Source organism: Notamacropus eugenii, chromosome 4, assembly GCF_028372415.1.
Source record: "Notamacropus eugenii isolate mMacEug1 chromosome 4, mMacEug1.pri_v2, whole genome shotgun sequence".
NCBI lineage: Eukaryota > Metazoa > Chordata > Mammalia > Diprotodontia > Macropodidae > Notamacropus > Notamacropus eugenii.
Genome location: NC_092875.1, coordinates 55,554,851 through 55,579,138, shown reverse-complemented (window position 1 = coordinate 55,579,138; position 24,288 = coordinate 55,554,851). Strand labels below are relative to the sequence as shown.

General features: G+C 37.4%; 1 protein-coding gene across 15 annotated transcripts in view; it reads right to left on the bottom strand.

Annotated features, from left to right (window-relative positions):
• Positions 1-24,288, bottom strand: part of GATAD2A (GATA zinc finger domain containing 2A) — a 245,934-nt gene that overhangs the window by 179,197 nt on the left and 42,449 nt on the right. For 3 of the 15 annotated variants that reach the window (XM_072601121.1, XM_072601122.1, XM_072601120.1), the window contains exon 2: positions 5,919-6,145. The exons of 11 other annotated variants lie outside the window; for them this stretch is intronic. The gene's annotated coding sequence lies outside the window, so the exon portion shown is untranslated. Of the gene's footprint in view, positions 1-1,346; positions 1,397-5,918; positions 6,146-24,288 lie in introns of all 15 variants that reach the window. One more of the 15 variants, XM_072601125.1, reaches the window with a different exon arrangement.

The window sequence follows — 24,288 nt, the reverse complement described above, 5'->3', positions numbered from 1 at the left end:
GAGATATGTTTAATATTATTGTGCATGAATACCCTATATTGGAGAGGAAAGGGAAGGAGGGAGAAAAGAAATTTGGAAAGCAAAATCTTATAGAAGTCAACATTGAAAAATAAATGAATGAGTAAGTAAATAAATTTTTGAAGTTTCCTTACTCCAACTTTATTCCCTTTTAAAGAGCAATGGGTTAAAGGGCACTGGATTTGAAGCCAGAGGGCTTCAGTTAATCCATGGGTGATCTTAAATCCATTTGTAAAATGGAGTTAAACTAGTTTATCCCTAATGTCCTTTCCAACTTCAAATCCTATGAACTACTCCCATTTCTCTACCTGAGACCTGCACAACTTGACAGTAGGTAGGGGACAAAATTAAAATAGGCTAAACTTCTTCAGGGCTGCAGATAGGTTTTTAGTGGCTCACTTTCCAAATAAAGGTATAATTAATGATTAAACTATTTTGCAAATAAACCATATTTTTTAAAAAGAGAAGTTTTAATTAATAAACAACTAATTATACTTATACTTAAGATTTTTATTTATCATAAAATCACATTAATGTTTAAAAAAATCACTTTGCTAAGCAGTACATGTTTTTAATACATTTATCAGGTTTTCTTACTATTTACCTTCTTATTATTCTTACTATTTACATTTAGTGACAACCCAAAACACAGCAAAAAGATACAGCTCTCACTCCGCTCACTGGAGATGATTGGTTGCTGCCCCGGAGGGGGTGGGGCATGTGACAAACAGGGAAGAGTGTGCAATGGCATGAAGAGCACAATAATAACTAGTGGAAGGTAGGTTAAGCCAAGTATGGACAAAGCTCTCATTACATCTTTACTTTCTTTTACATTCTCTACATTTTTTGGTGGGCCACCTAAAATCCTTTGGTAGGCAGCAAGCAGTCCTCCGGCCATATGTTGTGCAGGCCTACTCTACCTTTTCAAGACTGGAATTGCTAAGAAGAGGTGAAATAAGATATTCTAAGATCAAACCAAACAACTAGCATTTCATTTTCTCTCTCATATCTAAAGGTATCTTAACAATATTAATTCTATGTTAAAAAGATATTTTTCTTTCTCAAGGTACTGCCTCAAAATATTTAACTGAACTCACCAAAGTCACATGCTTTCATATCACCAAATTTTTTTTTGATCACCAAGTTGGAGATATGCTAAATGCATCTTATAAGTTTTCATGTCATCTCAAACTATGATATTCATTTAATCCCTAAGGAGATGAAAAATAAAGGATCATAGAGAATCTTAGAAGTGAAACAAGGAATTTAGCAAATCAGAAAACTGGGGCCAAAAGAAGGATATAATTAAGTGACTTGTAAATACTCACACAGGTATCAGTGTCAAAAGCAGGTTTAATCCAATGAACTCTTTATATCACTATGGGGCAGAGAAAATGGAGCATTATGATATTATTCTAAGTGATACAGATCTGAAGATAGAAGTGTGTCAACAATATTACCTAATAATATGATGTCCTGAATTCAAGGTTATAACAAGACCTCAAACATTCTCACATAATGCAACTGTAGCCACATAAATGTTGCCCATGTTCCATTTACCTATTTTTTGTTACCACTTCAGTTATTTTCATCTAATCATATATCAACCTTGATGTCCAGATTATGCCTCAAGTGACACTTCCTGAAAGAATATGTGATTTTTCCCATCAATGTTTTACCTTTTCTTCCCCATTGCCAAACAAAAACTATCTTCCTTTCTCCAACAACTTTCAAGAAAAAGTTAAATCTCAGATATCATTACAAGTTTTCTACCTAGAATCTGCAATGATCACTACTTAATACTATGAACCTTATTTAAAGAAGAAGATAGGCAACACCTCATATAAAATCACTTTATTTCCCCATTTATATTTTGGCCTTTTCTGTTATTTTGAAATTTCACATTTTGTCTTATGCTCTTTTCATATTTATTTTACTTTTTTTTGTTACATTTGAATTCCATCTTATACTCTAACACTATAAACTGATTTCAGGGTGCCAAAGCCTCTCTCCTATTCTTCAAGAATCTTCCCTTGATTCTGATTTGCCCTGTTACCATCACTCTTCCCTTCATTTTTCTTTATATGCAAGCCACCCTCTCTTACTTCAAAATTCCAATGCTGACCTCATTTTTATGACTAAAATTATTCTTGCTACTGAAACAAAATCTAATGGCAGCAAAAAATTTCTCAAAATCAAATATAAATATTTTTGCTCAATCTTCATTTAAAATGATCTGTTATCTATTCTTCAAAATGCTCAACTTGGACATAAATGACATCAACATCATCTCTTTCTCTCCAACTATGCCTTCCTTTTTGTCTTCCTAAAAACTGAATGACATCCTATAAAGCTCAGCTTAAGTATCCTAAGTAGCCCAAAAGACAAAGGCACCTAAAACTTTGCTCCCTTGCAAGATAATAAAAGGGGAAATGGAATGTATCTCTGTAACTTTTTTCTTTTTAGAATGTGCCTACCAAAATCACAGCCAAAAGTAATGTCTCTTATATATTGCCTTTTATTTTGTGAATAAAACTACAAATACTGATAGAAAATGATATAACAAGGGATATAACAAGTAATTTTCTTTTTAAAGTAAATAGGGCAATTCTTTCTAATTAATAATGAAAACTAGGTTTTTCCATTCGTTTGTCCTCTTTGTGTATAAACACTATACTAAACTGAGGAGTTTAGTTGACCACCATGATAGACTTGACTACAAGATGCCATTTAAAATTAAGTACAATAATCTAATAAATAAGATACCTTAAAGTCATCCACTATATGCAAATGAAATTTTATCTAATTTGCAATCCACTAAGGCAGAACTGTCAAACATCCCAAAAAGGATCAGATAAGAAACATAACTGAAAAACATTTTTAAAAATAAATAAAAATACAATGAAACATAAGTAAGATTACATTTTATAACTGTCAATATATAGCCCACCAGGATCCTTATGTATGGATGGCTCAGTCGCTCTCCTTTCCATTTGAGTTTGACATTACTGTTCAAAGGGAACAACTGTGGAATCTCTGAGTCCAAAGGATTTTCAGATATTAAAATAACATTCTACAATCTTATTATTTTAACTCTTTGGGACTGAAAGTGTTGACAGACCAAAAACGTAAAAGAACACACAATCCTGGTGTGTATTTAGTCAAACAAAATGCAGAACCAGTCAAAGTCATGTACTTGAATGATATTTGTTTTTTCCCTTTTACTAAATCAAAAAAATCACAAAAAAGGCATCCAAAATGCACAGAAACTTTTTACTAGAACTGGGAGATTAAGAGAGATAACCTATAATGCAGTAGCTATAAGATGGTAATAATTCCTACTGGCTTTGAGATATGTGAAAACAAATTCTTTTCTTTACACTGATATAAAATATGTGGGTAATCTGGGAAAATGTATATGTAAAGTACAGAAGTTACTATATATCTGTATGAAGTTTCCCTAATACCCAAGAGTTTTACAGGGAGGGGAAGGGGTTGGGGAAAAGTTACATAGAGGATAGCAGAGTAATGATAATGATACCAGAAAAATGTCAACGAAACATATAAAAACATACAAAAGAAAGTAAAAGAAAGTTCAGAAGATGGAACAGAGAAGTACACATTGTTGGAACTACCACAGTACATTTAAAAAAATGTTGGAAAAAAAACAAGTGTACAAATAGAGATCTGACAATGTAGTGTACAATTCTTTTTGGTTTTTTTTTAATATGAAAATGTTCATACTTCTTGGTGTTTGTCAAGTTTAGAAGAAAAAAACTCTTTTAAAGAAACTTTACCTAGTGTAGGGAGAGTCTGATTACTAAATGTGACATCTTGTTAATAAAGAAAAATAAAGATCATAGAGAAAGGAACATATTCCTAAATTGAAAAAGAGTAAGTGTTTCAATTTTTAAAAAGTAAAGGTTGAAGACTACACCATTGACGTTGACCTCTGAAAAAATGTTGATGCATTTGTAAAACAATCTACAAAGGAAACGTTGAATACAAATATCCATCATCATGTTTTCATCAAGTACAAACCATACAATGACATTTTTTAAAGTTTCTTACACTGGTAGATCAGAGGAGACCTAAAAGATATAGTTTGCCTAAATTTTAGTAAAGCTATTACTATTATCCATTGTTATTATTAGGGATGGAGGGAACAAATAAACATTGTCCTTTGTTGTGCTCAAAGAGGACCAAAATGATATCACTATGTTGGGGTCAAGATACAGTATGTTCAACTGCAACTGATCAGACCAATCAAGCTCAGAAGGCTCTACCACAGGTCAGGCACAAATAGTCCATGTAAACATCTGGGGTGAAGATGCTCTAAATTTTCACATCTTGTGTCTTTTGAGCTTTGCCCATAGGGTACATGACCTTCGATATAGGCATGCCATGCTGGGAAGGTCCATGGGGTCCTCCCATGTCTCACAACTGATACCAGAGTTCTTCAGAGAGACTTTGAGCATCCTATCACGTCTGAGCACTTGCTTTGTGTGAGTTCTCCATAAAATAGGCTTTTAGGCAAATGTACGTTTGCCATTCATACAACATGACCAACCCATCAGAATTGCACTCTCTACAATAGAGTTCAAATGTTTAGGCAGTTCAATTCAAGAAAGGACCTCAATGTCCTACTTTATCTCACCAGGTGATCTTCAGAACCTTCCTAAGACAATTCAAAGCAACTGGGTTTCCTAGTATGGGTTCTGACATACCGTTCAGGTTTCACAGGTATGCAACAATGAGGTCAGCACAACGATTTTGTAGACTCCAGTTTGGTAGTTAGTCTAATAATACTTCTCACTCACTTTCCTTCTGAGACTCCCAAACAATGAGCTAGCTCTGGTAATGTGTGTGTCAATCTCATCATCTATGTGTACATCCCTGGAAAGCATACTGCCAAGGTAAGTGAATTTATCCACAGAATTCAAAATCTCTCCATTTGCTGTCACTGACATATGGATGATGTGGTGCTGGGTGGTGGAGAACCTCTGTTTTCTTAGTGTTGTCAGATCAAAATTAGCACAAGTAGCAGAGAATTGATCCATACTCTGTAGCATCTCAGTCTCAGAGGCTGCACTGAGGGCACAATCATCTATGAACAAGAAGTAGAACAGCAACTCTCCTTCCACTTTAGTTTTGGCTCATATCTTTTTCAAAGTAAATAATTCACTGTCAGTGTAGTAGCTGACCTTGATGCCATTTTTATCCTCATTGAAGGCATCTGATAACAATGCTGAAAACATCATGTTAAAAAAGCATGAGAGCAAGCACACAGCCCTGCTTCACACCGCTGGTGATTGGGAAAGTGCAAGAGTATTATCCATTATCCAGAACCCATGGAAGAATGGCATTGTGAAACTGATGTACAATACCGATGAACTCTGGGAAACCAAACTTTGCCATGATTTTTCACAGGCCCTCACAACTGACAGTATCAAAGGTTTTGGTTAGATCGATGTACTTTGTAATATGACTCTGCCCTGCTCCTGGCATTTTCTTCTAGATTTGTCAGTAGCAAAAACCAAATCAACCAACCATTCCTTGGCCCTTTCTGAAGCCACACTGGCTCTCCAGTAGAGATCATCTTCCAGGTAAAGGATGAGCCTATTAAGGAGAGCTCTGGCAAGAATCTTGCCAGCAATGATTAAGAGAGAGATGCCCGTATGACTGTCACAGGACAATCAATTTCTCTTTCCTTTCTAGAGACGGACAATGAAGGCATCCCTCCAAGTTAACAACAAACTGTTCACACAGGTCAAGCACTCTAATCTATTGACATTAAGTCTTCTGGTAGACATTTCCCTTGGAGCCCTCCTTTTGCTAAATGTGAAGTTTAGCTTGGAGAGGATATCTATAATTGGTCCAGTATTCTGTGCCACTCTCACCTTGATCACTCTCACATCCTGTCTGTCTCTTCTTATTATTATCTTCTTATGCACTTCCCAGTGCATCCTGGGTCATCTCCAGTCATCCTGATGAATATCTGGTCACTGGATTCAGATGGCTCTGGAGGGAAGTGAGGCTGGTGACCTGCACAGCCCTCTCCCACTCAAAACAAAGTTAAGTGCAAGTCAAGTCATCATTTCTCTGATGGCATGGTCTTCTTCAGCAACTAAGGACGAACACACACATCTTATTAAATGTCAATGTTTACACTTCAAGGGTACAACCATGAAGTTTTATTGAGTTTAGGTAAACAGAAGATAGTGCTGAAGATGATAAAGTCTAAAGTAAATGACTATTGCTGCTTCTGACTCTCCAGGACTCCCTGGCATATTCTATGCCTACTCTGGTGTTAAAGTCACCTAGAATTAGAAGCTTATCCCCTTTAGGCACATTAATGATGAGAGTTTCCAGGTCTGCATAAAATTTTTCTTTGACCTAACTGGGGCTCATCATGGTGGGAGCATATACACTGATGATGGTGGTATAGCACTTTTCTACAAAATTGCAATCATACTGCACGGTGCATAACATAACTAGGGCCACTGTGCATCCTACAGCTTCTTGGAGCCACAGATGAGAGCTGTATGAATCAAGTGGACACAAAGGTAGAAAGCAGAACTCACACCAGAGGTGCTAGTCTTTCCTGAACACCCATATACCCCAGAGAGGAATACAATACAATACAAACAGATAATAAATGGGATCTGAACTGGTTGAATAGATAGATCCAAAGAGTATCTACTAATAGTTCTATTTCAACTTAGAAGGAGATCTCAAGTAGAGTGTCCAAGATACGTCTGTGGCCCTATGTTGTACTTTAAAGACTCAGAAAGCGAAGGTGGGTGCTGAAAATCTACAACTGAAGCATGCCTTGGAGGTATAACTAGCACGGAAGCTGATGGTAAAGATTTTAAAATATTTTTACAGGCTAAAACACTGGCTCAAATCTCTTGAGATTTAATAGAGATAAATGCGAACGTCTTGCATTTGGGTTTATCAAGACACTTTACAAGCACAAAATAGGGGAGGCTAACTTGAGAGATGTGAGGGCCTTTAGAGGACTACAGTTAAATGGGGGGCTCAGAAATATGACATGAAAGCTAATGTGATCTGAGGCTGAATTAAGAGAGCCAAAGTATCCAGGACTAGGGATGTGACAGTTTTGCAAAACTTAACACAGCTATTCAAAAGTAGTATAGGTTGCCTCAGAAAACACTGGGTTTGCTGTCAATGGAGTTATTTATAGAAAGACTGTGTGACTACTTTGAGTATAACATAGAGGCAACTCTTTTTCAGGTGTGCAGTATACTATAATGCTTCTGAAGAACCTGACAACTTTGAGATTCTAGTATTCTGCTAAGACTAATCTTATATTTAGGCTTAAGTTGTGAGCAGATGAGCCAAAAAGTAGTTTTCCTCCAAAGGTAAAATGACAGATGAAAAAAGTTACCAGGCCTAAATTGAAATATAAACTAGACAGCATACATGGAGAGACTAGGTAACCTTGGAAGCTAGAGGTGGCCAATTTGGCTGGATTGGGATGAGAAGAAGGTAGAGACTAGATAAAAAACAAACTAGGAGCAACAATACAGAGGAGTACAAAAAAGGCACATTCCAAAAGTTAGGCATTTAAAAATCTCCTAACAAAGAGAAGGTAGTAGAGGAAAAGAAGCACCAAATTAAAATGGATCAGAATGGTCCTCTAGTCTTGCCTAAATTCTGATTTCATCACAAGTTGTTTTTCCAGTAGTAGGATTGGAGAGACATTCATAGCTTCATCCCTCTGATAATTCCCAAATCACCTAACCTAGATAAAATCAAGAATGCATCCTAAGGCCTGTAAGAGGGTGACTGTGTTACATAAAATGATTAAAACTGTTACTACATGACAGCCCATGGTATGGTGGAAACAACAATCTGACTATACTCCAGAGCCAAAAAACCTACCACCTCTGAAGTTTTTAACTGTGCAACATTATGTCACTTAAATTTAGGTCTCAGTTTTACTCACTTTTTAGTAAAATAAGGAAGTGGTAAACTCAATGAGATCTAAGGACCATTACAATGACTAAATCCTATGATTCAGTAACAAGACATTTTCTCTGACCCTCATGACCTTTCAAACCACACCAAAACAAAAGTTATGCCACCAAAGATAAAAAAGCAACTTCAGTTGTCTCCAAGACAAAGATTAAAACACATAAAAACACACACAAGCATGCAGGAAATTACACTCACTGAACCTGAGCTCACTCAGTACTCCGACCCCCGCTCCTTTGCTAATGGCAGCAACCCTGCCTTAGCAGATCTGACACAGGTTTGCAACAAGATTCAATCCTACACTTCTTTCCAGTACTGTGAACACTTTGGCCCTAGGCTACACAGCAATAGGCCATCAAAAGCAAAAACTTGTTGCAGAAAACCCCACAGCATCACCCCAGTAAAGCTCTGAATTGCCAGTGTCAGGGTGGACAACCACATAGCAATATGAGAGCAGCTCTCAGTGCTAGGCCAGAAAACTAAGGAACAGAGGGGGCAGGAGAAGACAACAGGAAGGGAGTGGGAAACAGGGAGGTACAGCACTCCACTAAGATTGAGGAAAAAAGCAATGCATCCAATTTAGGTAATTCTGTCTATCTAAAAGCCACTTGGAGCAGAAACCTAGGCTGGTGAACTGTGTGAAACTACCCAGCACTAGAGGAGGCTGCAGACTTTGAGATCCACCCCTCAAGGAAAACACTATCAGAGGAGAGAAAATCGGAAAATGAAAAATAGAAAATAATTGGGGGGGGGAGGCCTGAAATTACCAAACATTTTAGGAAGAAAATGTAAAGACCTTGAACATAAACAGATAAATCATCAGGAAAAAACAGTAACAGGAAAAAAAGATCTCCAGATCTAGTAAACGAGTTGCAGCACTGATGAATAACTACAATAAAACAAAGGAAAATAATCCAATACTTGATGAGACAGAAGACCCTATGGAATTTGAGGAGAGCATGGAACCAGGACAGGCTGTTCCTGAGTGGTTGAAATGAGAAGTATGACAGCAGAATGTATGTCCTATAAAGTAAAAATAAGGGGCAGAATAGAAAAACTAGAATCTGTAATGCTTCTGTGTTCAGTCATGTTCAACTCTTCATGATCCCATTTGGGGTTTTTCTGGCAAAGATACTGGGGTGGTTTATCATTTTCTTCTCAAGTTCGTTTTACAAATGAGGAAACTGAGGCAAACTGGGTGGTTAAGTGACTAGACCAGGGTCACACAACTAGCAACTGTCTGAGGCTAGATGTGAACTCAGGAAGATGAGTCTTCCTGACTCCAAGCCTAGCACTCTATCCACTGCACTTCCACACTGTGCTGTCACAAAAAAAGACAAGAGAGAACACTAACTGGGAATACAAATACACGGAAGTAAAGAGCACTCTAGAATGAGAGAAGCAAAAAACAATAACATGAAAACAAAATCAGCTCACTATGCAAGCAAAGCATACTGATCTCAAAGGTAGGATGAAGTGAGACAACGTAAAGATAACAGGTCTCACAGAAGAACATGACAGGACAAGAAACCTTAACACTACAACATGGAAAATAAAAGATGAGAACAGCCCAGAACTTCTGAACATAGAAAATGGAAAATTGAAAGGATTCATAGATCACCTCCAGAAAAAACTGCAGGCTCCAAACTCCAAAATACATTATGGTTAAATTGAATCACAAATAGCTAGTCAACATCTGAGGCAGGATTTGAACTCAAATCTGTTCTGACTTTAGTACCCGTCCTCTATCCACTGAGCCATCTGGCTGCCTCAGTTAAACTGAATAATTCAATTCAGAAGAAAAAAAGTTTTGCGAGCAACCGGGAGAGAGACCTTAAAATACAATGGAAAGTCAATTCCAAAAAAAAAAAGGCAAAAATAAAGCAGGACCATTCTGTACCCAACAGAAAAACATTTAAGACAACACAAATAATGGGTTCCAAAGAGCTCAGGAAGCAGTCTAGAGTGCCCTACCTTGCAAATCTGAGCCTAGCCACAAATGAAAAATGATGGATTTTAATAATAAAGAGGCAAACCAAACATTTTTAGGAAGAAAAGGAGAAATGAAGAGATTACTTGGGACTCAAACTCCCTCAAAGAGCAGAAATGCAGGAGTGAGTAAATGAAGCAGTCAGACAACAAGTGACGGCAGTAAGAGACTTCACTCTAAATGGAAACAAGGAGACAAAGTGAGAGAAGAACGGGAAGTTCATTAGAAAAAATGGCATTACAGACATAACCAAAAAAAATCCTGCCTATAGGTAAATCAACGTTTTTGTAGGACTACATTACAGTATGGGAGAGTATATGGGGGGTGGGGGTTCAAAGGAGACAGAGATATGAAGTGGAGGAATAGAAGGAGCCAGTGTCAAATCAAGGGATATCCATTAGGGCAAGGAGAACCCTGAAGCCTCAGAAAAAGAAGTGCCTAAAGGGGAGGGGGCAGGGGAGAAGGAAAAGTGAGGGAATGATTAAAAAGTAAAAGAAAGAAAGGAAGCTTTACTTTGGTGGTGAGAGGGTTCCACTGATGAATGTTCCTATGGGTAAAGAGAGATAGTGCATACAGAAAAATGGAGACAGGACCTTGTGCTCAGAGTGATCTGAGGAATTTAGTGTTTGAAAAATCTACTCCTCTCAGCTCTGTAGGAGAGGTAGTTGGGCATTCCTGGGTGCAACTGACACCTGGAGGAATGGGAATTCACAGACCTAGGAAGAGAATTTGAGACAAATGTGGGGAAAGAGTATAAGAGAGAGTATTCAGAGGTTCCCAAAGTGGCCCAGGAGTGCTGAAAAGAAGGGGTTGTGGGTGGTAGTAGCTTCAAGTGCAGTTGGTAGGTGTTTAATAAAAATAAGGGAACAGTAGAAGCATAACAAGAAAAGAAAACTTTGACAAGCCATTGGTACATGTGTCATCTATTGTGTAACAGAGTTAAAGTAGGAGTGGTTACATTATTTTCCAGATAAACATACAAAATGCAAGTTATAACCTATCAGTGGTCAAGTCCACCTACAGGTCCTAACAAGCAAGTGTTGGCAGGGGAGCAGTCTGATGTGCTTCAGCAGGGATGTGAATGAAATGACTTGTTTACAATACAATACCATACAGTTACATGATGCAATACTGGATCATCAAAATTTCAGTGCAGGAAAAAACAAATTTACAATAAAAGGATAAAATATTTTATTTTTTTTGAAATTATACAAATTTTAAAAATGTAATTTAAAATTAAAAATTAAAAAAAATTAAAGGGTTAAAGAAAGTAGATTTCCAGGGGTGCACTACTGAGTAATTTTTTTTTTGAAAAGGGGATGGTAGATCAAATAAGTTTGGGAACCACTGGTATAGATCACTGATGGGCTGCATAATCAAGGACATAGTGGGGAAGGGGGAACAATGGGGCAGTGTCCTCAAGGAAACAACAAAATAAATGGCATTGCTTTGGGAGTGAGGCACAATAAAAAAGAGGACTCCATGGAGCAAGCTCTACCAGGCAGTTGCAAAACTGGACTAGAGAACCTAGCATGCAAACCTTGAAAGTTTTGATTGCCTGAGGAATAAAGAGAACAGAGAGAGACTATTTAATTATAGGGATCATGAATAAGAAAATTTGGGTCTAGAGTAGAAAGGAAAAGAGGATGGATAATAAAAAGAGTGAAAGAAATTTTTTTGAAAAGGGATACAAAAAAATGAAATTTTAAAAACTAATGAACAGTATTAGTTGAAGAGGAGAGGATGGAAGAATCTACTTGACACAGGAAAAAAGAAAAGAAGTATATAACTAGATAAAAGCAGGAAAGAAAAGGGAAAGCAAAACACCAAAGGGAAAGAAAAGGGTAACAAACAAGGAAGGGGATCAGAGTTGAGGGGAAGAACCAGTGGGAACAGGGTCATATAAAAAGATTAAGGTAAAGTAACTAAAGAACTATGTGAACAACACTGTAAGAAGGAAAAAAAATCCTAACTTGAAAAAACGAATATTAAAGACAGATAAAAGGACATACTTCTCATGACTTTAAATATGAATGGATTAAACAATCCAATAAAACGAAAAGAAATGGTATGACTGGGTAAGAAAATAGAACTTTATAACCTGTTGTTTACAAGAAACATTTAAAAAACACAAACAAGGAAACAATATTTTGCTGAAAGGAACCACAGATAACAGATCACTCTCAGTAATAAACAAACATCCCAAGTGCCTTAACATCCCAATTCATAAAGGAAACATTTTCTGACCTAAAGGACATAGATAGTAACATAGTAAGTGACAGGAGGTGTCAATACTCAGTTCTGGATAAGTGTAATAGAAAGACAAACAAAAGGGAAAATATGGAACTGAACAAATTATTGAAATCAGAATTAAAAGACTTACGGTATACTCTAAATGGAACCACAAGAGAATTTGTATATTTCTCAGAACAGCCATGTTTACAAAAACTGACCATATACTAGGGCACAGAGATATTGCAAACAAATGTAAAAAGGCAGAAATAATTAATGTATCCTTTAAAAAACAACAAAATAAAATGCAATTAGAAGTAGTAATTGGTTCAGGAATCACAAACAGAAACAACAGACCAAAATGGAGACTTAACAATGAAATTCTAAGTAAGGAAGGGGTCAAAGCTTGTTTCTTTGAAAAAACTAATAAAATAGTGAAACTTTCAGCTAAACTAATTAAAAAGAAGAGGGTGGAAAAACCAAATCAATAAAATAGCAAATAGGCACAAGGGACAATTTGAAACAATAAATGTCTGATAAAGTGTAAAACAATTTACCTAAGAAAGAAATTTCTTATTTGATTAAAAAAATTTTTTTGGGAAAACCAGAAGCTTAGATTAACACCTTCCACTATATTTACAATACATTCTAAATGGATACACAATCTAAATATTAAAGATCATGGCAAAGAAAAATTATAAGGTAAACATTGCATCCCTCTCACAGCTATGGGTAGGATATGTATTTTTAATCAAATAAGAAATAGGGGCAATTAAATAAAAAAATAATTTTGATTACCTGAAACTGAAAAATTTCTGCACAGACGTTAACATTGTGAATGTAAATATGGGTCTTTATATCAAATTTCTCTAATAAGGGTTTGTTATCCAAGATATATTAACTCAGTATTTACACACATGCACATACATACATATACACACACATACATATGTACACATGTATATGACTAATAGCCATTCCCCCAAAAATAAGTGTTTAAAGCATACAACAAGCAAGCAGTTCTCCGAAGAATTGTAAAGTATAAACAACCATATGAAAAAATACTCCAAATCACTAATAAGAGAACTACAAAGCAATCCGTAGGTTCCACTCCCGTTCCCTGCAAATTGGCAAAAATGACACAAAATGGCTATAGTTCATGTTGGACAAACTATTAAAGGATAAGCACAGGAAGACATTGCTGGTGAAGCTGTGAAATAGTACAGCCATTCTGGAGAGCAACTTGGTATTAAGCAAATAAGGTGACTAAAATGTCAAAACTCTCTGAAAACCAAAGACTCTATTATATCCCAAGAAAGTCACCCACAGGAAGAAAGACCTCAAATTCACCATAATAATCATAGCAACGTTTTTGAGATAGCCAAGAACTGGAAACAAAATAAACTCCCATGAATTGGAGAATGGCTAAAAACAATTTATAATACATGAATGTAATGGAATTTTGCTGTTCTGTAATAAACTGTGTGATGAATACAAAGAAGCACAGAAAATCTATATGAACCGATGCAAAATGAAGGAAGCAGAGCCAAGAAAACAAATACAAATTATAACTACAACAATGTAGATGGAAAGTACATACCTACTCTAAATGTAACAAAAATGTAAAGATCAAACAGGCTCATCATCAAGAGATATGAGATGACACCCCTAATCCACCCCTTCCTGGAGATGGCAGGTCCCCAGATTTTGGACACTGTAGGTGTTCTCAGATTTTTCAATGTAATGTTCATTTCTTACTAAAAAAACACTATTAGTTATATAGGATAGCTCTTAAGGAGGGAGAGGGAAAAGGATAATTTTTATAATGAAAGAAAAGGATAACCCAATGCAACCAAGATGAGGAGGGAAGCAGAAAACTGGGAAAGAAATTTTGCAACTAGTGTCTGTGATAAAGGCCTCATTTCTAAAATATATAGAGAATTGAGTCAAATGTGCAAGAATACAAGTCATTCCCCAATTGATAAATGGTCAAAGGATATGAACACGTAGTTTTCAGAGGAAGAAATTAAAGATATCTATAGTCATATGAAAAAATGCTCTAAATCACTACTGATTAGAGACGCAACTCAAAACAACTGTGAGGTACCACCATCACACCTATCAGAAGGGCTAACATGACAAAACAGGAAGATGATAAATGCTGGAAAAGATGTGGGAGAGTCGGAACACATCTATTGTTGGTGGAGCTATGAGCTGATCCAATCATTCCGGAAAGCAATTTGGAACTATGCCCAAAGGGCTACAAAAATGTGCATAACCTTTGATCCAGCAATATTGTTTCTAGGACTATACCCAAGAGATCATAAAAATGGGAAAGGGTCCCACATGTACAAAAATATTTATAGCAGCAATCTGTGTGGTGGCCAAAACCTGGAAATCAAGGTGTGAGAGATGATCTCTGAGGATCTCTCTCAGAAGTAAAGCCTCTTCAAGGGGTTAATTGTTTCTTGTCTTGTTGAAACATTTGCAGCAGGCTGATCTTGTAGAAGAAATGTTTCAACATATTCTGTACTTTCCCAAGATGAGCTCCTTTACATTCCCAGACTGCCCTCCGTATTTTCCCAGCCTTTCCTCCCTTGTTTTTAGATACACAGCAGGGAGAAATAACACCTCCCTCCTTTTTTTTTTAGGGCTAATGTGTGAAATCGTTGGTTTTTTTGTTCTCTGTTATTGGGGTAGATTGTATTCTGTTGTTGGGGTACACCAAAGAACCCTGAGGAAGGGGGCTGGGGAGGGGGGATTGTGGCCTATATAATCTGAAGCTAAACACAGGTCTGCTCTCTTTTTGGGTGCTCTAGAGAGGAGAAAGTCAATAAATAAACTATTCTTTCTGCTAATATCTCTGAGTCTCTGATTCATTGGTAAAGGCCTCTGTGCCTCACACAATGGGGATTCCCATCAATTGGGGAATGGCGGAATAAATTGTGGTATACGAATGTAATGGAATACTATTGTGCTATAATAAATGATGAACAGGAAGACTTCAAAGAGGCCTAGAAAGACTTACATGAACTGATGCTGAGTGAAAGGAGAAGAACCAGGGGAACTTTGTACACAGCAACAACCACAGTGCGTGAGGATTTTTTCTGGTAGACTTAGAACTTCATTGCAATGCAAGGACTTAAAAAATTCCCAATGGTCTTTTAAGGCAAAATGCCTTCCATATCCAGAGAAAAAACTACGGAATTCAATCGCAGAATGTAGCAGATCATTTTCTTTTGTATTACGTTTTGGTTTGTTTTATAATTTCTCCCATTCATTTTAATTCTTCTATGCAACATGACTAAGGTGAAAATGTATTTCATAGGAATGTATGTGTAGAACCTATATAAAACTGTATGCCATCTCAGAGAGGGAGGGGAGACATGGGGGAGAAGGAGGAGAAAAAAAAAAATCTAAGTTATATTGAAGTGATTGTAGAACACTGAAAACAAAATAATAATTTAAAAAGATAAAAAAAGTCATTTTTAAAAACCCAAAGATTAAAAATAATAATAACAATCCTATGATTGTACACCTAATGGTTCTTAAATTTTTTTGTGTCTTAGACTCCTGTAGCAGCCTGGAAACCTATTAACTCCTGACTGAGAAAAACACTTAAATATATAAAATAAAGGATCACAAAGGATACCAATGATAAAGAAATCTAGAAAACCAATTACACAGAAATAGTTGTCAAAATATTTTTTAAAAAACAAATTTATGGAACCCACATTAAGAACCCTAGTCCAACTCTAACTCAGAGTTACTAATACTCTAACCAATATTACCCAAATAAATACTTGTAATTAACACTATCTTGAATTTCTGAAAAAGGTCTTTTTTTTGACATTTTAAGTAATAATTTGTTACTGATGACAGAAAGCCAGGCATGTAACATAGTTTGATTGCATCGATCAACAATTTCAAAAGTGGAAGAGACCAGAGCAAACATGACAATAGGGTTGGCCCACAGATGCTGCAAGGAAAATGAACAGAGTAAACCGAGACTGAGCACTCACTCAGCACAAAATGGAGTGTGTTTCTTTGCAGGTCAATTCAGAAGATCAAGCATGCTCAAAGCACCCAAATCAACATTTGGTTGGCTACTCTTGAATAGAAAAAGAAAAAAAGGAAAAAAAAACCTTATTGTCTAGGATTTTGCCTACACGGAGCTGGTGCCAGGCCCCAAGTACTAAGATTGCATCATCTTCAAACATACATGTGCTATGTCAGTATACATAAGGATTGTGACTTCAAAATTAGAAACAGGCACTTCTAATAATACTTAGCCAAATGGGAGTTGCCATCAACCACTCTAATTGTAAAAATCTGAAAAAATTATTAAAACATATGTTCATAAAAGACTTCATGTCTACCATAAGAAAACAGCACAGTGAAGTAAGTATTATACTTTCTTAGAACAGGAAACAAACTATTTGTACACTTTTCTTATACAAAAGTCATTTCCTTAATAACTGAGTCTTATAATCAATTAAGAATGATCTCTCAGCCTTTTCTGTTTAGAAAATTTGTTTTTCTTGGGGGGTAGGGGGAGGCGCAAGTCAAAATAGAGATTTACCTCCCAAGTGCTTAGTTCTGTAGTATAGTACAGGTTTACACTGTAAAATGAGGGAAATTTCTCTGAAAAACCACAAAACATTTATTAAAAAAAAAAAAAAAAACAACCGATAAGTAAGTGCCTGGGGTAAATGGAAATTGGAAAAAACTTTACAATTTACTTTTAAAGGATTAAGCCCTAATAAAGGGTCCTTTCCATTTTAGGTTTTTGTGAGGCAATCACATAAGTATTTATCTCATAAGCTGAGGAAAGCAAATCATTAAATCACCATTAAAACAAAAGACTAAAATTAGCTAACATGCTTAGAAGGATATTACAAAAAACCTAAATTCAAACCCAGATTCCAACATTTAACATGTTGTAAATACCTGAAAGGCCTATTAAAATGTGAAGCATTTTTACTGAAGTGAATTAAAGGAAAACTGGGGGAAGGGAAGAGAACTAATGAACCTATGTCCTCACAGTAAATGCTAACATTAGCATAAAATCAACCTAAATGTTTACTATCCTACATGATAAGGGCTACAAAAGGGCAAATAAATATCTAGCTCCATTACTACAGATAGAAATCAGATTAACAGGCAGATTAATGTAGGCAAAAAATAGCTCTAAGAAACCAAAATATTTCACCATTCAATTTAACAGCTGAGTTTACATTCTCTCCAGTCAACTAAACAAAGATAACCACCGTTAAACTATCATAGCAGGATTATTTAACTAATCCATAACAATATATGTTGTCACTTTAAAATTATTTTCAATAATAAGTTTTCCCTGATGGTAGAGAAAAGGGAAAAGTGTCTTTAAAGGAAATAAGATATAAATAAGGAGCTTCCCCTCAGTTGTTCCGGCTATATACAAATACGTCCAAATCTAGAGTAAAAGAACTTCAAGATCTTTACATTATAAACAATTACAGCAATGTGAATTTACTGTGTTTTTATCATTTTGATGTCCAAAGGTAAGACTGACCATTTTGCTTCCTCTTAACTTGGATCAGACAAAATGTAAATGGTAACATCTCCAAAGGAAAAAAAAAAAAAAAGATGGGCAGACTCATGTTATCCCTGGTGAAATGTCTAAGACTATCATCCAGTACATATAGAATTCCTAGAAAAAGCTTCTGTTCATCATATTCCATGTTGTCTTGTGCTGTGAGAGTCTGTAGTTAAAGGAAATAAATGACAAGACTTCTTCCTGCCCCCTTTTCTTGATACCTGAATTCTGAAAAAACTTTCTGACTACCAATCACACCCAGCTAAAATTGTATAGTGCCTTGGCCAGCCTCCACCATCTAACTACAGCCAATATTTGACCCACCAAGGGTGGCAACTTAAGATGTGGAACAAAACACTAGCCTAGCAACTTGTAGGCGCTGAGAATATAAAGAATGCTTGTGCAGTTAGCGTAACAATACTCTTAGCAAATGCTGCTTTCAGTTACTAACAGTCAAGCTGCAATTTTAGTTAACACAGACAATCTTAACATCACAGGAGACAACAAGAGGAATGTACTATACGATCACAGGGACACTGAAGTCTAGTAAGGGCAGAAGTTGAATGTAGCCATTGACCATCTTATTAGGTTGATCTCATTATTCTAGCCTGTTCAGGACCTTTTCGATATAGAATAACAGCAAATACATTAACCATCCTTCCTAGCTTAATGCCATCTGCAAATGTGACAAGCATAACACATGTGTCTTTATCCAAGTAACAATTTATAGCATGAATTGGAGCATAGGGTGTGTTCAGGGACGACCAGTACCTTTGGTGTGATGGCTGCCAAGCCCTTTTTGGGGTTCTTTCTACCTTTGATGTCCACCTGTTCCACCTCTCACCTGTGGCTCCAAGAAGCTGCAGCATGCACAGAGGCCACACCCTGGTATACCATTTTGGCAGATAGGCCAAACCAAGTTGAGGGTAACCAAAGGTTCTCAAAGCCATTGCTGAGTTAGGGGGATGTCTACCCCAAGCATGTGAAGATTTCCTCTGGCAGAATGGGCGGATGAGAACAATTTGTTACAACAGCCTAGAAGGCAGATGAAGCAGGCAATGCGGAGGGCTTAGAGCTTGGTTAGACACTGAAGACGCCAAGGTCATTCATTGCATCCTGAGTCATCGCCAGCCTTCCTGACTCTGTCCTGCTACTGTACTATAACGACTGCAGGACAGAGTGAGGCTGACAACTTCATGTAACTCTTGTCTCACTTAAATCTAATTTACGCACAAATCAAAAGACATCACCCATACCATTTCGCTATTATGCCTCAAAGTCCTGTGGCGACAAGCAAGTGATGAAGCAGCAGGTGTGGATACACTGGGAGCTGTAGTCACAACCCTGCACACAGGCATCCCAGGTCATAGGGCTGTTTCTCACTGGAAGCAGCAGTGGGACTCAGCAGCCCCCTAGGTGTCTGAACAGTCTTTTAAGGATCACATTGCTCACCTCCTGGTGGGAGGAAGGGGGCTAGAAAAGGTGCCCTAAACATTGTCTGCTTACCCAACCCTGATTACCATAGCAGGTGGGGAATCCCACTCTGTGGTCAAAACACAAAAAAAATGTACAAAATGTACAAAAACAGCTGCAAAGATGATTCCACTCACCACTGGCACACAGAATGTAGACACACTAATAGACAACACAAAATCCAGTAGACCTGAAAGAACTGCTCTTGTTGCAAGGGAACTCAACAGGTATCACATCCAAATAGCAGCCCTGAGTGAAACAAGGTTGGCAAATGGAGGCCAGCTTACTTAAGTTGGAGCTGGATACACCTCTTTCTGGAGTGGCTGCCATGATGCTGGCGTAGGTTTTGCAATCAAAACTAACCTAATCAGCAAGCTGATATGCCTGCCAAAAGGAGTCAATGACAGGCTCATGATAATGCGATTACCACTTGAAGGAAAATGCCATGCCACCATCATCAGTGCCTATGCTCCCACCATGACGAAGCCTGATGAAGTCAAAGAAAAATTTTATTAAGACCTAGAGACCCTTATCATCAATGTGCCAGAAGAGGACAAGTTTATAATTCTAGGTAACTTTAATGCTAGAGTAGGCTCAGACTACCGGACTCGGCAGGGAGTCCCAGGGAGGTATGGAGTTGGAAACATCAACAGCAAAGGTCATTTACTGCTGAAGACTTGTTCATCGCAATGGCCTTCTCATCACCTTGGCCTTCTCATCACCAATACTGTCTTCTGTTTACCTAAAGGCAATAAAACTTCATGTTTGCACCCTTGCAGCAAACACTGGCATCTAACAGACTATGTGATTGTAAGGAGAAAAGACAGACAAGACGTGACAGTGACAAAGGCAATGAGTGGTGCAGAGTGCTGGACTGATCCTAGACTTATCCTTTCCAAGCTAAATATTCACATTCATCAAAAGCGCCATCCCCAAGGCAAAATGACTACCAGAAGAATTAATGTCAACAAATTAGAGCTCTTCTCTGAGCATGAACAGTTTGTAGAGAAAGTTGAGTCAACACACAGTTGGTAAAACTGGAGCAGAAAAAAAGTGGGCAGCTTTCGGAGATTTGGTGTACAGCACTGCATTGCTCATCTGGGTCAGAACATTCCCAAACATCAAGACTGGTCTGATGAAAACGATGGGGAAATTCAGAAGCTGCTAAATGAAAAGAAAGCTCCATAGGATTTACCAGCAGGATAGTTCATCCACCTCTAAGAAGGCAGCATTTAATTCCATCAAAAGTAAAGTACAAGCAAAGCTTAGGAGATGCAGGATTCCTGGCTCAGTAAGAAGGCAGATGAAATTCAGTTTTATGCTGATAGTAACAATCCAAAGCACTTTTATGATTCCCTGAAAGCTATTTATGGACCAAAAACCTATGGTGCATCACAACTACTCAGTGTTGACAGGGCCACATTCTTTAGTGATAAGGACATGATCCTAGAGAGACAGGCTGAACACTTCCATAGTGTTCTCAACAGACCATTATCAATCAATGCTGAGGCCACTGACTGTTTACCTCAGGTTGAAGTCAATCCCTCCTTAGCTGAACTTCCAACTGAAGAAGAGGTCTTGAGGGCCATTAGGCTCCTTTCATGTGGCAAAGTACCTGGTGCTGATTCTATTCCAGCTGAGATTTACAGGGCAGGGGGACCATTGCTCATACAAAAGCTGACTGAAATTTTCCAGATTATGTAACAAGAGGAGGTTATCCCCCAGGAGTTCAAGGATGCCTCCATTGTCCATCTCTATAAAGGTAAAGGGAATAGATTGTCCTGTGACAATCACATGGGGGGGAGGGGAAGGGGGTGTCTCTCTCTTAGTCCTTGCTGGTAAGATTCTTCCTAAAGTTCTCCTTAATAGGCTAATCCTTCACCTAGAAGATGGTCATGTAATTGAGAGCCAGTGTGGCTTCAGAAAAGGGCCGAGGAACAGTCCATATGGTGTTTGCTACCCAGCAACTCCAGAAGAAATGCCAGGAGCAGAACAGAGGTCTGTATACAACATTTGTAGATCTGACCAAGGCCTCTGACACTGTTAGTCATGAGGGCTTATGGAAAACTATGTCAAAATTTGGTTGCCCAGAGAAGTTCATCAATATTGTACACCAATTTCATGACAGCATGTCTGCCCAGGTTCTAGATAATGGACAATGCTCTCATGCCTTCCCAGTCAAGAATGGAGTGAAATACAGCTGTGTACTTGCTCCCATTAGCATGATGTTTTCAGTCATGTTGACAAACGCTTTCAATGAGGATAAACATGGCATCAAGGTCAACTACTGTACTGATGGTAAGTTCTTCAATTTGAAAAGGCTACAAGCCAAGACTAAAGTGGATAGAGTGTTGGTGAATGATTTTCTGTTTGCAGATGATTGTGCACTCAATGCAGCCTCCGAAGCTGAGATGTAACAAAGTATGAATCCATTCTCTGCTGCCTGTGCTGATTTTGGCCTAATAACTAACACCAAGAAAACACAGGTGCTCCATCAGCCACCATCACACCACACATGTGTAGAACCATCAATTACAACAAATGGAGAAGTTCTGAATGCTGTGGATAAGTTCATTTACCTTGGTGGTATACTTTCCAGCTATGTACACATTGACGACAAGGTTGATGCATGCATTGCCAGAGGTAGCTCAGTGTTTGGGAGGCTCCAAAGAAAAGTTTGGAAGAGAAGAGGTATTAGACTGACTACCAAACTGAAGATCTACAGAACTGTTGTGCTGACCTCATTGTTACATGCTTGTGAAACATGCACAGTCTACTAGTGCCACGCCAGGAAACTGAACTGCTTTCATTTGAACTGTCTCAGAAAGATTCTGAGGATCACCTGGCAGGATAAGGTACCAGACACTGAAGTCCTTGCTCAAGCTGAACTGCCAAGTATTCAAACTATGCTTCAGAAAGTACAACTCTGATGGGCTGATCACGTTGTCTGAATGCAAAATGTAAGTTTGCCAAGAAAGCCATTTTATGTAGAACTCGCAGGGGGCAGGAGATCACATGGTGGCCAGAAAAAGTGATACAATGACGCTGTTAAGGTCTCTCTCAAGAACTTTGGATTTGACTGTGCAACATGGGAGATATTTGCACAGGACTGCTCAGCATGGCATGCCCACATAAGAAAAGGTGCTGTGCTCTTTGAGCAAAGCAGAATTGACACTGCATAAAGTAAATGCAGGATGCACAAATTTGGGATAACCACTCCAAATATTCACACGGACTATCTGTGCCCAACCTATGGTAGAGCATTCCAAGCTCCTATTGGTCTGATTAGCCACAGGTGAACACACTGAAATTTCACTTTATCATGGTGATGTCATTTTGGTCCTCTTCAAAGACGAAGGACAACAACAACAACAACATATAGCATGTTAAACAGAATAGGGCTAAGTACAGATCGGTGAGCACTCCACAAGAAATTTCCCTTCAAGCTGAGATCAACCCATTATTTACTACCCTTGGATTCAACTGCCTTTCCAATTCTCCAAAATGGATAATTTTGATTATATTAAAAAGGGTTTTCACAAACAAAATAAATGCAGCCAAGATTAGAAGGAAAACAAAAAACTGGCAAGGGGGAGGGGTGCACAGACAGGAATTTTCTAGCCAGATTCTCTCATCAAGGCCTCATTTCTCAACTATATAAAGAACTGAGTAAAATTCATAAGAATACAGGTCATTCCCCAACTGTTAAATAGTCAAAAAATATGAAGTTAGTTTTCAAAGAAATTAAAGCTATCTATAAACAACTCTGAGATAATATATCACACTTGTCAGATTGGCTAATGACAGAAAAGAAAAATGGCAAATGTTAGAGGGGACGTGGAAAAATAGGGGCACTAATGTATTGCTGGTAGAGTTGTGATCTGATCCAACCATTCTACAAAGCAATTTGGAACTATGCCCAAAAGGCTATATAACTGTGTGTTCTCTTTGACCAAGCAATATCACTACTACGTCTGCAGCCCAAAGAGATTTTAAAAAAGTGAAAGAACTTATATGGACAAAAATACTTATAGCAGTTCTATTTTATAGCTGCAAAGAATTGGAAATTGAGGGCATGTTAATGAACTGAGGAATAGCTGAACAAGTTGCGGTATATGATTTTGATAGAATACTATTGTGCTGTAAGAAATTATGAGCAGGACGCTTTCAGAAAAACCTGAGAAGATTTATGATGCAAATTACGATGAACTGATGCCAAGTGAAGTGAGCAGAACCAGGAGAACATTGTACACAGTAACAGTAATACTGTATGATGATCAGCTGTGAATGACTTAGCTATTCTCAGCAAAACAACAATCCAAGATAATTCTGAAGAACTAATTATATAAAATGCTATCAACCTCCAAAGAAAGAAATGATGAATCTAAATGCAGATTGAAGCATACTTTTTTACTTTATTATTCTTGGCTTTTTTGGCCTGCATTTTCTTTTGTAACAAGGCTAATATGGAAATGTTTTGCATGGCTATAGATCTATAATTTTTACCAAATTGCTTGTCTTCTCAATGAGGATGTAGAGGAAAGAGAGAGAGGGAAGGAAAGAATATGGAAATCAAAATTTTTTTGAAAAACCAAATGTTAAAACATTTTTCATGAAAATAAAAAATGAAAAATAAAATTAAAATTGAATGATTAAAAAAATCGACTTCAAAAGTACAACATGATCAAATAGCTTTTCATGTTAAAAAGAACCAGGGTCTTAAAGGAAAGCAGGGATGCTGAAAGGCAAAGATGAAAAAGGGGTGCATTCCAGGAACAGTGTGCAATGAGTACAAAGGCATCATGTATATGAATAGCAAACAGGGCAGTATAGATAAATCAAAGTGCTCAGGGGAGTCAAGGGGCTTAATATGTAAAAAGGCTGGAATCATAGGAAGGAGACAGGTTGTAAAGTAATAATTAATAAGAAGCCACTAAAATTTATTGAACTCTGTAGAAACATGGACAAGTGCTATTTTTTTTTTTAAACAATCACA